This window comes from Excalfactoria chinensis, chromosome 7 (assembly GCF_039878825.1).
Source record: "Excalfactoria chinensis isolate bCotChi1 chromosome 7, bCotChi1.hap2, whole genome shotgun sequence".
Taxonomy (NCBI): domain Eukaryota; kingdom Metazoa; phylum Chordata; class Aves; order Galliformes; family Phasianidae; genus Excalfactoria; species Excalfactoria chinensis.
Window position 1 is genome coordinate 17,273,276 of NC_092831.1, and position 13,241 is coordinate 17,286,516.

At 44.3% G+C, this 13,241-nt stretch overlaps 2 long non-coding RNA genes across 2 annotated transcripts; both read left to right on the forward strand.

Moving 5' to 3' along the window:
• The first annotated feature begins 221 nt into the window (after nucleotides 1-221).
• On the forward strand, nucleotides 222-8,660 carry LOC140255086 (uncharacterized). The gene is made up of 5 exons (XR_011904378.1): nucleotides 222-286; nucleotides 6,489-6,673; nucleotides 7,145-7,218; nucleotides 8,318-8,357; nucleotides 8,555-8,660. It is a non-coding gene; the product is annotated as an uncharacterized lncRNA (long non-coding RNA).
• A 2,016-nt stretch (nucleotides 8,661-10,676) lies between these two features.
• On the forward strand, nucleotides 10,677-13,011 carry LOC140255087 (uncharacterized). The gene is made up of 3 exons (XR_011904379.1): nucleotides 10,677-10,760; nucleotides 11,685-12,015; nucleotides 12,856-13,011. It is a non-coding gene; the product is annotated as an uncharacterized lncRNA (long non-coding RNA).
• Nucleotides 13,012-13,241: the final 230 nt, after the last annotated feature.

Genomic DNA, 13,241 nt, shown 5'->3' on the forward strand with positions numbered 1-13,241 from the left:
TCCTGTTTTTTGTCATGATTTGCACAGCCGTGCTTGAAATATGATCTAAGGGGTTGCATCAGAACTGTTAGGTCGTGGTCTGAGCCAGTGATTGAACACCTGTTGGAGGGGTGTAGCCAGCCCTGGGAGCACAGGTGTGAGCAGTTCACCGGTGTGATTGGAAGGGGTGGGCCCTGGGGTTCCCTCTCCTTGATCTCATTCAAAGGCTAGTGGATGAAGAGGAGGAGTCTGTACTTGGAGATGGCCTCCTTTGAGAGTTTCCAGTGAGCCCGGACCTTCAGAAAGGGTAAGTTATTTGTTGGATCTTCAGAAAGGGTAAGCTATTTGTTCTTTGTTACTGGACTGTGGCTGATAGCTTTTTTTGGGTGACCTGAAAACTGTTTGAAGGCAAATATATCTGCTGCCACCTGTCTTTATAGGGGTGTGCAATGGAATTTTGTCTTTTGTATTGTTATGCTTCTTGAAACTTTAAAACGTGTGCATCTGCTTCATCACTGGAGCTGCTAAGTTGCAGATTGGCGTGGATGATGCCACTGAATCTGGCTCAGTCCTGGATAGGGTGATTAAGCTGGGCTGCACATGGTACCATGTTTCTGGTAGGGCTCTGTGGTAGGAAAAGCCCTGGCTTCTGACATGGAGCTGAGGTTGGCCCTGGGTTGTACTGACTTTCCAGTGTAAGGTCTGTTCTTCAGGTTTGGCTTTTCCATAGCAGTGTGAAGAATGCTGTTTAACCAGAACTGTGCCTTGGGCACTCTACAATAAGTAAGTGGTTGCTGCGTCTTCCTTTTGGTATTTGTTTTGTGAAGGGTTCTCTTTTTTGATTTGAGGTTTTGTGGTACTGCTGACATCTGCTTTGCTGGTTTCCTTCCCCAGTGCATTTGAACTTGCCTTTTGTAAGGGAGAAATAGTTGTGCTTATTTGAGACTGTGCTCCAGGTTGTGGTTTTCATAGGCAGTCTCCTTTAATGCTGCCCTGATCATTGGAGTAACTATCAACAGAGACTGATGAGAAGGGGATTAAGTAATTTGACTTTTCTTTTTAATGAGCAGCAGCAGCACCATTTGAGACAGCGTAATTAGGGCTGCATTTTGCATTGCCTGATTATAATTTAGGCTGAGGGATAAGTGGTGACAGTGAATGATATGTCCTCCCATGCTAACGCACACTGCGAAGGTCTCAGCAAAGATGAACCTGGCGTGTGCTGTAATATCTTACCTTTAGGAAGACAGGAACAGCCCTTGAAAAGACAGCAAAGTGGCGAGAGGTGGAAGAATTGATTTGTTATGGTATAAGTAGTAAAAATGTGCTTGGAACAGAACAGCTGAAGCCTCTGTTTGAGGCAACAACGAGGATTAAGAAAATGTGGACTCTTCACTGGGCATGACTCCCCAGCAGAAACTGAGCTGTCGGCCCTTGGGCATTCAGCTGATGAGCTTGGTGATGCTACTCTGAATAAGTCAGGAACCAACTGAATCATCTGATCATTTCTTCTAGCATTTCCACGGGGGGAAAAAAAAAAAAAATCCAACAAAGAAATGCTCTTAGAAAATGAGTTGACTCTCAGTCTGAGACTTTACAAAACCAACCAGTCACTGCTGTGGTGCTGCGTTTGAAAACACGGGTTTTATTTGAAGTGGTGGTTCAGGAGTTATTTTCTCACCAAAGCTCATGAAGTTTGAGCTTGAAAAGCAGTTGGCAAGTTTTGTTATAAGAGCAACTGTTGCTCTCTCACACTCAGTGAAGTGATTGAAAGTAGAAGCCTTAACTAAATGTGGGAGCTGGCTTTCCACAGAGATGAAGGCAACCCGCTCCCAGGCATTGTCCCACCTGCAGGCAATAACAGGGCCAGCCTTCCATGTTTTCTTCTGGAGCTTCCAGCCCAAGTGTGGGGCAGCTGCCAGATTGGAGCTGTGATGCTTGGTGGAAAGGCTATAGGCAACTGTTTTGCTCACTGCCATGAGCTTCAGCCTAGGAATGGCTGCCTTGTTTTACTGCTGGTGCTAACTTATGGTTTGTGGAAAGTGCCGGTAGACAGTCTTGATACCACACGATCTCGTGAAACTGAAGTGTTGTGCTAGAATGTCCCTGGAAAGAAGGTGGCTTTTATATTCATGTGTATTCTTGGGCTTCTGCAAGGGAACAGCAGTGCAAACATTCGATACTTGCACTGAAAGATGTTCCTGGTACCAAGTCTTGCATGTCCCGTTTGTCTCTCTCATCTGTGATGGCAGGCAGCTGTGGTGTGGTGGGCTGTCCTGCCACCTGAACTCAGCCTGGCTCTGCTGCCTGCTTCTGCTCAGCTTGTGCACCGGCTGTTGCTTCTTGCTTGTTTAAAGTGCGGCTTAAAGCTTTTGCTCTCACTCAGCCACGTGGCTGCCCCAGGGGCCTCCTGCAAACCTGACCTTCGGGGCCTTCTACAGCGACATCTACAGGCTGACATCAGTTACGCAGCTGACATAGATGTGAATACTGTCACGCCGATCAATATTCTCTCATAGCTCCCTTGTGATCATCAAGCCTGCTTTTTCTGGGAGCGTGTAATGGACTTAGCTGCACTGTTTCCCTTTCCCTGCTGTGCTAGATGTGAGGGCCTTCTGGAGAAAGCGTGTACAATAGCACCAAGTAGGGAGTTGTCTGAGGCACCATGATCATTGCCTGTAGCCCTACAAAGCTCCTCTACCCTTGATACAGACGGTGTTTATCCAGCATTCCTTCACACTCTGAAGTGTTGAAGCATTTCTTCTCAGGCTGTGCCTTTTGTTCACTGTGGCTTCATGTGCACCTGGTAGCAGAGCTCATTAGGAACTGTGATGGGTGCAGGCTCCAGCTTGTTGGAAATATCCTCAATAATTTTTGGTATGTGATTCCAGTCCTTCCCGATATCTCTTCAGGCACATCCTTAGGCATGTCACGACTTGCATATTTTTACATTGTGTAGATTGTTGCTGGTTTATACAAGTATATTGTTAATTATTTTAACTTCTCCTCTTAGGATTCTTTATTACTCAGGTCTTATTTGTCCAGCACCAAAAATCAGTAGTTCTATTTCAGACAGCTGGACAGACAGGAGCTGCAGTCTTTGTACCTATGACTTCTACCTAATAACTACAAATTGCTTTACTTATTTAATGGGACCTTGAAATAAAATATTGTTATCTTGTTCTAAGTGCAGAAACAACATTTGATTCCCACAGTTCCCCCTTTTCCTCCTGTTGATTTCTGCAAGTTTCGCTTTTTCTTTAAGGCGTTATCTTATAGACCTATTACTCTTCATCTCTTCCTTCATTACCCATCTCCTCTAATATCATCATTTTATCTGAGTATGGTGGTGGTTCCACTGGTGTTTAATAATGCTGTCTCAATTATTCTCTGTACCAGTCCCCTCACACAGTGGTTAATACAGCACCCTATGACCACCAGGGCTTCTACTACTGTAATCAAGTAAGTAAATATGGATATAATCATCCCTTTCTGTTTACCAAACCGAGAATCCAACCATCCAGTGATAGAGGTATCCCTAAATTATCTGCCAATAAATTGGCAAGGGTAGTAAGCCCCTGCAATGCCACAGTTATTGTGCCATCCGGAGATGTGTTACTGGGGGTGAAGGTGTAACAGTGGGTCCCCAGCATTACACACACACACACACCCCTTTTCAGCTAGCATCATATCCAGGGCAATCCAATTCTCCCAGGCCATTCTACTTGTGGCATCTGTCTGTTCTGCAATTCCCTTAATTGCACTTTTTGTATAATTTATAAATCACTGTTGATTATAATCCAGTCTACATTCTTGTTGATCATCACCCACCAAAACAGTGACTCAAATCAAATGGTATCGCTAAGCTCCTTTTAGTTCTTCCAGAGACATTACTTTTTCAAAAGCCAGAGTGAATGGTATAACTAATTGAACAAGCGCACAGGTGCCTCCCCAATTAGGTGGTAGGGTGGACCATAAAATCTTTCCCCTGCAGTACCACCAGAGATCTGCCCTGGAGATTCCCAGTCTTAAATAATTTCCTGCTGAATCGTCCATAACATTCAAAACCTCACTGCATAAGGAAAAATTTCCCATAGGCCTAGTAGCCTTCACACCCTGCCGTGAGAGACAAGCTGTGTGGTTACCTACCTCTGTAGAGAATGCAGGAGGGATCTTGACATCTGTATCAGGCATTGGAGGAAACAAGAGGGAGAGAGATCTGCAGTCTCTATTTCCCCATGCAGTTTTCTCTTGGTACAGTGCAATCATGCATCACATTCCTTTGGGGTCCTTGGTCCATCCCAGCAGAACGGGTACCTCCTGAGCTATGGGCCATCTGAATGCACAAGCATAGCAATTGCTACGGTTGAGACTCTGGACAGTATATTTAATCCATTCTATCCAGGTATTAATGTCCCCATATCCTGTTTTGATTTCAAATGTTTATCTAAGATCTTTTATCTCCTTAGCTGTCACAACTGCAGGGTTTTTAGGAAGATTTTCTAATCCCTTTTTAAGCTCTTCCCTATCCTGGTCAGTTCGGGTATTTTCAGAGTGTATCCCACACAGCTATCTGGAATCTAGCTGTTGGATCTTTTCCATGCATATCTACCCCAAGACCAGAAGCGGTATTAACAATGCTGTCAGTCTTGTTAATTGTTATTTTTACCAGGTTACACTGATACTGGGTTGACAACATTAGTTACAATTATTTCTGCATCATCCTGTTCTATCAGGATGGCCTGGTATTTCAGGGATCTTTGGGGTGAGAGTCTATGTCCCCGTTTTGCCTCCAATAAAGTAAACATTGTATGAGATATTAAAGCTGGTATCCTTTGGCCCAATGTAGATTTACAGGCTCCTTGAATATCAAGCACCAGTGCAGCCACCGCCCTCAGACACCCTGGCCGTCCCTTACTGACTTCATCAAGCTGTTTGGAGCTTTACGATCAGTCCATAGCTGTGTATCTACACTCAGCACCATCCTGTCATTCCTGGGAATGTATGGAGTTTCTTGGCAGTTTGCAGCTCAGGGGTTTGGCAGATGGCTTCTTTCCTGGTGGTCCTTAAGGTTCAAAGTCCAGCTGTAATCCCATATCCCAAATATGTCACTTGCTGTTGAGTTATTTGTGCTTTCTGTAAAGCAAGACACTCAGCAAACTCTCAGTCCATTGCACACGGTTCTCTTTTGTTGCTATGGCATCCACGTGCTGCAGTAAAGTTCCACCCTGGGATGGAGGTTCCCAGGTCTCAGGCTCACAAGTTGGCCAGTTCTCAAAAATCATTAAGCTGTCCTCACAACCCTGGGTAACGCTGTCCAGGTTAACTGAGTCTCTTCTCTATTAGGGCTTTCCTATTCAAAGGCAAATAACCTTAGGCTTCCTTTGGCCAAGCCAGGCAGAAGAGACATCCTTCAAATCCAGAAGGCAAACTCCACATATTCATTCCTTAACTTGGTTAATAAAGTGCATGGATTTGCCACCACTGAGTGTATGCATTCAACAATTCTATTACTTGCCTTCAGGCCTTGTACCAAACTATAGCACTTGCTATCAAAAATAATTTTGCAAAATTGGAATCCAAACTCCAAAAAGCTATCTATTATTTCTTTTATCCTTCTATAGTTACACATCCTTAAAGGGCACCGCTTTACCCTGTCTGGGCAAGCTCTTGCTTTTACTTTCTATTCAGGGTTTAATTTTGGGCCCTGATGCCCACACCCCTAAGTATATCATATTTGAGATTACTGTAAAATAGCTGGGAGCTGCTCCTTGCTAGGCGTTGTCCTCCCCACATGGCTCTTGCTAGGTCTACCAGTGTTGTCCAGGTACGGGGCCATGCTTGGCACAGCTTCTCCCAGTGTTCCTAGTTATGAAATCAGAATCGGTCACAGCCTCACACAACACGTGTGCTAAGTAGGCCCTTTCAAGGATGATGAAGATGCTTGCTCGTGGCACTCCCTGCTCTGCTTCGTCCTTGTACCTGATGCTCTGTCCACAGTCCCTGCAGCTGGGACAGGCTGTTTCCCACCCTCCTTCTGCCCTATCAGCCCTCTGCCCTGCTCAGGGCCAGCTGGCTGCCAGGTCCTTGGCAGGACAACCAGTGCATTTCTAAGCACTGTGTCCCCTTTGTGTCATGTTCTGGCCCTGTGATTAAAACATGGCCTGTGGTATGTAGGTATTAAATACAAAAAGTGACAAAATCCTCTTTTTTTTTTTTTTTTTTTTTTTTTTTTTTCCCTTCAGCTTGAATGGCACGATAATAAATCCGCTCATTCGTGGCACTCATAATTCAGCCTTGTTTTCCCTCTGCCTCCTGTTTTGCTATCAGTGTGGGGCCTGCTTTGCTGCGGAAGGTGCCATTTGATGGAAGGGATGTGCTGATCAGAGAGAATGGCACCAACCTCCTGCACTCAGGCTATTAAGTTTTATGGCTTTCCTAGTGCCATAAAACCAATGTGTCCTGCTTTTATTTTCATTTGGACATAATTCTGTTTATTTTTCTTGCAGGGTTTTATACCAAGATAAGCATTCTTAGAGCATTTCGTTTACTGTGGGGAAAATGTCTTGGCAGAAGGAAGTATTTCTGTGCGAGGTCTGTGCTGCAACGTAAGTTTATGGCTGTAATTTTTACGTGAGAGATGCCAGGCTGCTAACAATGGAGGATTAAGCTTTCTACTTCTGTTTTCAGGCAGGTAATTTACTAATTATTTATCTAGGCACAGTTTCTTGCTGTTGGCCTCCATGGCGTGCTTACCAACACCTTATTGCTGTGATCTGTGCACAGGAGGCAAGCTGCCCAGGGCCTGTAACCACCTGAGTACTGCAGAGCTCTGAGGGAAAACCTGGGGTGGTGGGGCTGGGCATTCCTCCCACAGCTGGAGGTTGCATCCCGCAGTACTTGTGCAGAGGCTGCTGCATGTGGAACTGATGTTCCCCAAGCAGGAGGAGATAAGGGGAAACACTGTGAAAAGGGAATGTCTTTATTACTTTTTTTTTTTTTTTTTTTTTTTTTTTTTTTTTTTTTGGGGGGGAGATTCTTTCAATTTTCGTTTCCTCTTTGTTTCCTTTCTGTATTCATGCTTTAGCATTGGGTTTGATGTTGACTTGATAGCATTCCAACAAGGGCTTGCATATTTCATCAGGATTGTCTCCTTGGTTTCCAGGTCTGAAAGCAACACAATGTGAAGCAGTCACGGCAGTGTGCACATCTGGATGCCTCTTCATCCTCTGCAAACAGGTACTTTGATTCATTTCCATTCACCTTCATTACTTAATTTCCTAAAGAGGCCGCAGCTCTATAATGCCTGAGTGACGTGTAAGGCTAGACTAGGCTTTGTGCAGCCTGATTTATTGTGGGTGTCCCTGTTTGGTACAGGTTGTTGGACTAGATGACCTTTGGGGATCCCTTCCAACTCAAGTGGTTCTATATGCTTAAGCAAAGAATGCAAGTGTACCCAATAGTAACTTTCTTTGACTTTTAATGTCAATGTCATGATTTCCTGGGTTGGAGCCTTGTTTTCTTGAAGTTCTGAGTGGTGGGAGGAGGAGAGCCAACCCTGAGCTAGGATCGGGTGGTGCAGGAAAGAAACCCAGCCCTGTTAGAGGCCACCCGGTTTGAGCAGCAGGTCCTCTCACCCTTTTGGGTAAAAGCAAAGCGTGCATTCAAGACGCTGTAGGAGCTGGCAAGTAGTGACAGCAGAAGTAACTAGCCTTCACTCTGCATGAGGAATGGGGTGTGAAGCTCAAACCTCACAACTTCCAGAGCAGAACAGTGTCTGAAAGCATCACCTGGTCCTTTAGCTCACACCCTGCTACCCCATTTCCCAGCATTCCACTTCCCGGTACCTGGGTCCCCCAGCATCCCCATCCTCTGATGTTCTGGTCCCCAAGGTCCCTCATATTCTGGCATTCCGTTCCATGGCATCGCATTGTGCCCCAATCTCCCCATCTTCTGGCACCCTGCTCCCCCAGCATTCCCATCCCCTGGCACCCATGTTCTTTGGCACTCCACGTCCCCTAAGAAGCTGAAACAGAAGCTATGGGAACGCCACTCTCGCAGCCGGCGGAGTACAGCGTGCAGCGGTGCGAGGCACGGTCGCACCCGTTGGCAGTGGCGTCCCGTTGCCACCAGAGGGAGCGCCAGGGGAGCTGCGGCTGCTGGTGCCGGCTGTTCTGCATAAAAAAGGTACACAATACATAGATCGGTCTGATGAGGAGTTGGTGAGTTGGGTACAGATGAGGGCGTTTTTGGACTTCCCTCGTTTCTATCAGCTGCTTAACAATATGAGCAAGCTAGACTTGAGTATCTGAACTTCCCTGGTTTGCTTTCAATACAGGGGACTGTTGATGTGACTTCAGATGGCTGCTGTAAGGCACGTGAGTATGTTAAATCAGTGATTCCCTACTCAAATATGGCTGGGTTCTCCACTGCTTGAAGTCTTTCTGCATGCACTGACAGCTTGCACTTTCCATAGAATGGAAGGCTGTTCATTTATCAGCAGAGCTCTCTTGTACCTGAGGGTTGAGGCACTCCACCATCTGAAGAAATCTAACAGAAACGTTCTCCCCCATAGGTATCGACCTGCCACATAAATGCAAACGCAGCGTGAAGGAGCAGCACATTGTTCACGAGCACTGCGAGTCTGCAGCTCCAGTCCCAGTGCCCTTCTGCAAAAGGACATGTAGTACCTATTCTGTGTAAGTAGGAAACCTTTTTCTGTATCTGGTCTTCCTGGCTTCTTGTTTAAAGAAATTTCCTGGTTGGGAAACTGGGCGTGCAGAGCAGCAGCTGTTGGCAACGTGACAAAATGTCCTTAGTGCGATAGGAGTGCCCTTATCTTAGTCACGAAAATAGGCCCCTCATCCCAATTGTCCCAATCATTCTCAATAGGATCACTCAGCTAGAATACTAGTAGAAACCCTTTCCTTTCCTGCTTTATCTTCAGATGGGAGAAGGGCATAAAACACAAATTAATCTTAGGTACACTTAGAAGTCCATTCTCCTGTGTGTTTTACTGTTGCTGAGACTTTATCCAGAAACTGAGAATGCCATTGGGTGAAAGGCTTATTATTTTTTTGGAGTGCATTTGGCTTCTTAGGTAAGTGAAAGGCAAGTAAGTGAAATTATTTTAGCTTAGAGCTGGAACAGCTTATTCCCATCTGCACTGTGCTTTCAAACAGAGGAACACCTGAAACCCTTCTCCTTCCAAACTAATACTGATACTTCACTTAGTCACTCACCTGGCCTGTGCTGTACTGTCTGCAGCTTCAGTGGCCAGACAGTCAAGTGAACTCTTTGATCTTCTGTTTGCAAATGTAGAGGTCTAGTTGGACAAGATGCAGGCAGCAAGGTGAAGTCACTGTAATGAAAACTTTCAGGTTCCTCAGCTCAGAGACAGTCAATGGGCCAAACACCCCAAAAAAGCACCCAAATGCCTCACCCCACACGCAGGAAGACACAGGAACAAAATACAGCCTGAAAGCCTTACTTGGCTTGTGGGGTATGACCAGAGTTGACCAAGATGTGACTACAGCCAGCTCTCCCAGGGAAATCTGTGCAGCTATTTCTCGTATGTACATGCTCAACCACTCATTTGTAGCCTCAGAAAACCTCTTCCAGCTAGTGACCGGTCTGCAAGTCAAACATTTCCCCAGCATAATGCAAGAAAAATCAATGGCATTGCTCCAAGTACTCTTTCTTCCATTCTGTGTGGATTCTTTGCATTGTCATCCACTTCACTAGGGTAGCCCCAGGAGAACCACCCCTCATGAGTCAGTCAAGTCAGGGCTCAACTGGCTTTAGCTTGTAGCTGTTCTTTTCTTAATATGAGAGGATGGTACTACTCCCATTTGTTGAGCAGTTTTGATAAAAAAAAAATACCAGGAAGTATACTGTCCCATATCACTAAAGTAAATATTTGCCAGAGATACTGCCTTGTGTCAGCTGAACAAGTCCAAAGACACACTGTCATGTCGCTGATGTGAACTGAGCCATTACAATGTCAACTCTGATTTGCCTGTTGGGTAGGTGGCTTGGAAAACTTAATTCCCATTTTCACGTGGTTTAATTTAGCTAATTTTTTGTTTGGGTTTTGTTGCCAGTTGTCAGAGTTGGCAAAGAGGATAAGAAAACTAACAGTCTGCTCTGAGTACTTATTTGAGTAGAGACACGGTTCTTTCACATACTTTTCCACTGAGTGAATCCCCTGCCTGTGGAGTCGGACCGCTAGTTTTACCTACAGTGTGCTGTATCAATATCAATCTGTTATGATATCTGTAATCTTGAGTTTAAAATGAAGACCATGAACTGTATGTGCCCTCTAATATAGAAGGGATTGTTTAAAAGAAAGCCAGAGCAGTAGCTTAACAATTAGAATGATAAATTTGTAATGTAAATGTGAAAAAAACTGTCTAAGTATGACTTTGGAAAGTAATCCGATTAGTAACAAACTAGAAAAGTGGCATGCCAAATTCAGTGGATCACCTTACAAGTACAGGGGAGACCAAGCATTGGGAGAGAGTTGCGTCTGACTCTTCTACCGATTTGTGTGCCCGAGTGCATGTTCTTGGCCTTGTTTTTATTTTCTTTCTGATCCCAGGTAAGGAGGAAGGAAGGGCCCTCTTTATGCAACTGTACCAGTTCAGTTCATTATACTTTTTGCACTGCTATATAACATTCCATTTGTAATTTTGAAGGTGCCGCACTTGCGTCTGTCAGGCATCCCAAACGTGGATCACAAGAAAGAAGCGTGACAATTCTCCAATGCCACCAAAATAAAGGTATCCCTTGTGAAAATCTTTCTGGTTTTTACACTCCAAAAGATCTGATTATATAATATCTTCAGGGCCACAATGGGTTCTAAGTATCAGTTCACTCTGTACAAGGCCATTCTCACATCAGTTTAATTCTCTGATGACACCAGTTCCTCTCTTAGTAAACCAGCGTCCTCAGATGTGTGCCTGGTGAATTGGCTCTGTGTCAAAAGCAGACCAGCGTTAGAGAAGGAAGCTGCAAAGTTTTAGTTTCTTATGGACTTTATGCTTCTGTGGCTATGAAGACAAACTTTTCATCTCTAGGATAGTTTAATTGATACTGGCATTAATTAATTTATTATTATTATTTTTAATTGAGGGAATTTGTCTGTTGGTATCCTGTCAATCTAGGTTGAGTGTTCTGTTTACAGAGAGCCCCACTTCACCCAAGCTCCATCTTTGCTTTCTGTGAAGTTCTGTTTTTAAAATAATCTTCCTGTTGGGAAGGAAATTATTTAACTCTGATCCTCCAGAGGAACCTATCCAGTGAAGTCCCCCACAGACATGACTGGCTAGAAGTAAGACAGGGTAGCTAGACCGTAGTTCATCTCATCTACCTTCAGGCAAAATAAATATGCATCTAAACTGAGACTTGAGGCACTGTAAACTTTCAGGATAGTTAATGATGAATCCATTTCCTGCTATACCATCAAATTCTGCCTTAAAACCAGAGTTGAATCTGACTGTCGGGGAGCAATGTCCTACAAACAAAGGGCTACTGCAGTGCCATGTAGCCATGCCAGCAAATTATTGCTCTATGCTGACACTTAATTAAGTGGAATTGGCTTTTCCCTTAGATTTGTTTCTCTTTACTTCCCCGAGTGCTCCAACTTCATTCTAGATCTCCAAGTTCCACTTCTTATTTTTTTTTTATTTTTTTAATTTTTTTAGGTTCTCCAGCTTTCTAACATACAGCCATTTTCAGCCTGGGCATGGAAAAGATGACCCCTGAATGTGGTGTAAGTTGTGAATTCGTCTTGCTTTACTGCTACCCAGGAAAGTTCTCAGGAACTGCCGCATTCATCGTGCCCTTCCTACATGAACAGACTTGGGAGACCCTTCAAAGAATCGCTACAGTCTGCTACACTCACTCCGTGTGATGAAGTGCACATCTAGAGGCCAATTAACGAGAACCAGGTCAGCCCTGTTGCATCCCCGTAGGCGTTCTTCTTTCCCTGTGCCGAGTGAACGTGGTTGGACATCTGTGCATTTCCAGCAACAGGTAGTTAATTCAGTGGCATTTTCTAACCTACGCTGTTCTGCTCACGCTGTATTATAATAACGATCTTTAAAGCCTTCCTAAAATGAAAAGCTAATGTAGCTGGTTGCTTCGGTGCCACATCCGTTCTCATAATAGATGGCCTGGTCTTGCTACAAACTCCTTTTTGCAGGACCAGAGCCCGGTTACAGGTGGTCTGGTGCTTTTGTGTCAGAGTAAAGCAAGTCAGGCTTGCTAATCTGGAGAACTGCAGTTTTCTATTGCAAATGGTCTTCTAAAGCACAGTTTAACACTAGTCTGTTCTGAAGAGAAAGGAGTAGAATAAACTTCATCAGATTTTTACGACAGAAAAAACAGTAGTCGTGGGGGAATTGAACCTTTGTTAGTGAAAATGTGAGATGTAAAGCTTTTAGACTACTTTTCCCCCTCCCCTCTTTGCTTTCTGGCTCAGAAATTTTGTAACATCCGTAAGTAATGAAGATACAGCACATACAGCAGAGTCACCAATAGTTTTTTAATGTAGCTTTTGTAGGTTGCCAGTCACACTATTGATTATACAAAAAGAGATCTGATTCCTTTAAATGATTTTTTAAAGTTACACCTGATTTTAAAGTTTACTATCCCCTTTACTATCTGCTGTTGTTGGAGGTAACATAACACTTCCATCACAAGGATGCTCTGCTCACTTAATATATGGAAAATGAATGTTAAGTTTAAATAATAAAGCAATAGAGAAATATTAAAGATTGAATCTAAAGTTAGCCATTGCTATATAGATCCCTGTTTTTTTGTATCACAGCATTTGGTCATTAATTCTGCACCCTACTTTAAATATTTCTACAGGTTCCTGAAGGTGGCTTGAAGAACCGCTTATCCCAAATATCTCAACCTAGACGCCAGTCTCTCTTGATAGTTTTAGACTTCAGGTTATAAAGTGCAAAAGGGAATGAGAAACGGGATCTGGCAGGTGACTACGCCTAAGTCGGATAACAGACTAACACCAGGAAATGAAGCGCTGGAAATCACTGCCGATGGTGACTGGAGTTTCTCACCGTGTCACTGAACGTGTGAGAAATAGCACAGGTTGGCAAAGCATCAAGGAGCTATCGCATCCGGGCTGGACATCCACGCTCTGCTCACTGCTGTCCAGCGCTGTGCTGCGCAGCGCTCATACGCCACTCCGGTGACTTTCCAGAGATGAGCAAACTATATATTTCATGTGTTCATTA